This window comes from Tiliqua scincoides, chromosome 5 (assembly GCF_035046505.1).
Source record: "Tiliqua scincoides isolate rTilSci1 chromosome 5, rTilSci1.hap2, whole genome shotgun sequence".
Lineage (NCBI taxonomy): Eukaryota > Metazoa > Chordata > Lepidosauria > Squamata > Scincidae > Tiliqua > Tiliqua scincoides.
The window spans coordinates 93,133,932-93,137,580 of record NC_089825.1 but is presented as its reverse complement, the minus strand read 5'-3'; the positions used below and the strand labels follow the sequence as shown (position 1 = coordinate 93,137,580).

Genomic DNA, 3,649 nt, shown 5'->3' with positions numbered 1-3,649 from the left:
CCTTTCACTCCCTGGATTGGAAAAGGAAGAAGAGTGGAAAGGAGAGAAGAGTGGACTATTGCATCTCTGACTTCCTCTTCCTTTTCCAATCCAGGAAGTGGGTGGATGGATGATAGTGGGCACCTCCTGCTAATCCTCTACCGAAAGAGGTAATCTCATTCAGCCTGACAGATGGGTCATAAGAATATAAGAACAGCCCTGCTGGATCAGGCCTAAGGTGCATCTAGTCCTGCTTTCTGTATCTCACAGTGGACCACCAAATGCCTCAGGAAGCACACAAGACAAGAGACCTGCATCCTGGTGCCATCCCTAGATCTGGCATTCTAAGGTAACCCACTTCTAAAATCAGGAGGTTGCACATACACATCATGGGTTGTAACCCGTGATGGTCTTTTCCTCCAGAAATTTGCCCTCTTTTAAAGGCATCTAGGCCAGATGCCATCACCACATCCTGTGGCAAGGAGTTCCACAGACTAACTACATGCTGGCTCAAGAAATATTTTCTTTTGTCTGTCCTAACTCTCCCAACACTCAATTTTAGCAGATGTCCCCTGGTTCTGGAGTTATGTGAGAGTGTAAAGAGCATCTCCCTATCCACTCTGTCCATCCCCTGCATAATTTTGTATGTCTCAATCATGTCCCCCCTCAGGCGTCTCTTTTCTAGACTGAAGAGCCCCAAACAGTGTAACCTTTCCTCATAAGGGAGGTGCCGCAGCCCAGTAATCATATTATTCTCTCTCTTTTGCACCTTTTCCATTTCCATGATGTTCTTTTTGCAATGTTGTGACCAGAACTGGACGCAATACTCCAGTTGTGGCCTTACCATCAATTTGTACTGACAGCCCTGTTGTTGAGCAAGCCTTTCCATGAGTTAGCCCCCCTTCCCCCGCTGGCTGAGTCCCCTCCATGTTTACCAGGAAAGCTGGAAGGCAAGCAGGTGGACATGGTGGCAGGTGGGCGGGCAGCCAGTTCCTCCCACCCTTCCCATCTTGGCATGCTCCATCACATTGCTTGTTGGCAGAGAGAGAGAGAAAGTGAAGAGAAAATGCCCAGCAGGACTTGTTCTCCTCTCTTCCCAGCCCCAGGGTAATGGAGATGCTCTGTCCTGGACTCTTCCGCCTTTCCCAGTGGCCAATCAAGATACTCACAAAGCAGGACCCACCTTCAAAAGGCTGGCAGGGGAGAGGAGTGAGTGGTCACTATTTGTCTTCTGTTCCCACCCAGAGGTGGTGGATCAGTATGTGCTGCTACTTTATTGTTCCAGCCCTTCTTTCTTTCCAGGCCAGATGGAAGAAGAAGAGGTGCAGAATGGATGCACTCAGTTCTGACAGGACTGTGGCAGGAAAGAGGAACCAAGCTGAGGTGAGGCGAGGCGAGGCAGACATATGGATGGGTGAAAGACTAAGGGGGCCCAATGAGGTGAAGGAGAGTTTACTCAAAACATTATCTAAAACGCCAAAGTCCTTGTTGAAGTGAATTATCCTCATTTAAGACTCCGAGCCCTAGCAACTGTTCAAGGCAGGTAAGCCTTGGTTGGCAACCTTCTGTCTGGAAAGACTATGGTATAAGCCTACAGCACCCAGTATTCCCAGGCGGTCTCCCATCCAAGTACTAACCAGGCCTGACCCTGCTTAGCTTCCGAGATCAGATGAGATCAGGCATGTGCAGGGTAACAGTTGCTGCCTTGAAGCCTGTTCAAGGCAGGTAAGCCTTGAAACAAAATGGTGGCTGCAGCACTGCCACAACCCAGCTGAGGCTAGTTCACGACCCACTTCTGGATCCTCATCAACCTATTGAAGACCTCCGGTGCACAGTATTAGTGGACCAAAAGGAAAAACAGGGAGCCTCTGCATGGTTTTGTGGCACCGTTTTTGCTTCCGAATAAGGGGCAACCCAAATATGGGCCAGGCTTGAAAAATGAGAAAGCGTGCGTGCGAATAGACTCTCAGACAGGTCTTCCCTCATTTGAGCCCGTTTTAGCCAGGCATATTCCCCAAATCTTCTGTAAGACATGCAAGAAAAGATGGAGAGAGACCCTCGTGGACCCTGTTCAAGCATTTTAAAATGATCTCAGAAAGAAGCAGGTAAGTGATGCTCTAGGATAAGCCAAGATGGATAGAATTTTTTGAAAAGCTATGGCTACAGGGAGATAGATTTAAGAGATGAATTAGGAAATGACAGAAAAATATATCAGCAACAAACTAGTTCACTAGTGGAAGAATCTGCCAAAAGGAGATTTTGGAATTTTCTTCTTTGAAGATATTTAAGAAAATGTTGGACATATGTCTTGTTATGGATGCTCCAGGTACCCAGCCTCCTGCCTTGGGTTGGCAATAGAGCAGAAAAAGAAAGCATGGCATTTTTTATTTTGTTTTTAATTTCTTTTTGTATGGTTTAGCTTTCCAGCCCCCTGTCCAGTTTTCCAATTGCCATTTAAATATTCTTTTTATTTGGTTCAATAAAAATGTTTGCTTGCGCTTTTGTGCACATGTGTATCAGATAGGGAGCACTAAGATGGAAACAACTGAGTATGAGAAAATCATAAGGGTCTGGGTCACTGCAGGGTTGGTGTCTTGTTGTCCTGTGTGTGTTCAGGTCATGAGAGACAGAGAATGAAAGTGTCCATGTGTTTTTTATATATGCCTCATCTCATGACCACAGAATCCATGTGCATGACTTACATTGAAATCCTAGGCATGTCTACTCAGAAGTAAGCCCCATTGTGTTCAGGGGAGTTTACTCCCAGGAAAGTGTGCATAGGATTGCAGCCTTCCTTGATGTGTGGTCTGCTGTTTAGTTCACTTCCTTCAGCAATATATTCTGCCATGAATTCATTAATTGTCCTTGCGACTAATCTCAGATAATTTCATCAGTAGATATTTCCTAAAAGGTGAGCAGGCTCATAGGTAGAGAGATGGTGTTGAAGATGCATCAGTCCCAGGACATGAAGGGCTTTAGAGGTCAGAACCACCACCTTAAAACAGGTCTGGAAGCTCACCAGCTGTCAGTGCAATTGGTGCTGGATAGGTTGACTACGTTCTCGCCTGCCAACATGATCTATCCTCTGCCTTGGCAACTACATGGAATTTTAAGTGCAAGGAGCAAATTGATATGCTTGCCCACATTGGAAAGCTAATAATAATTATTTAGACAATTATTATAATAATTATCCTTTGGGGACAGGAAACAGTTGAATTTATTTGACCATGCCTTGTGAACTACTCTTGTTGAAAAGCGGTATATAGATATTCTTGATGATGATGATGATGATGATAGAGCAGCATTTAGAAGTCTGAAAAAACACCTTGACATTCCTGGCCTTGAGCAAATTACACCAGCTCAGCTCCAGAAAACAACATTGTTTGGAACAGTAATAATATTAATATTAATATTACTAGAAGGAGCTGCAACTCAATGATAGAGCATCTGCTTTGTATGCAGAAATCCCAGCTTCAATCCCTGGCACCTACAGGTACAGCAGAGAAAAATTCCTCACTGACACCCTGGAGAAACTGCTGTCAGGGTTGACAGTACTGAGCTAGATGGAGCAATGGAATGACTTAGTAGAAGGCAGGCTCCTACGTTCATCACCATCATCATCATGCAGTTTGATCAGTGTCCCTGGTGATTTGCAGAGTTTCAAAAGCAG

At 45.1% G+C, this 3,649-nt stretch overlaps 1 pseudogene; it reads right to left on the bottom strand.

Moving 5' to 3' along the window:
- Positions 1-1,567: 1,567 nt before the first annotated feature.
- On the bottom strand, positions 1,568-1,684 carry LOC136654824 (5S ribosomal RNA; annotated as a pseudogene).
- Between the last annotated feature and the right edge of the window lie 1,965 nt (positions 1,685-3,649).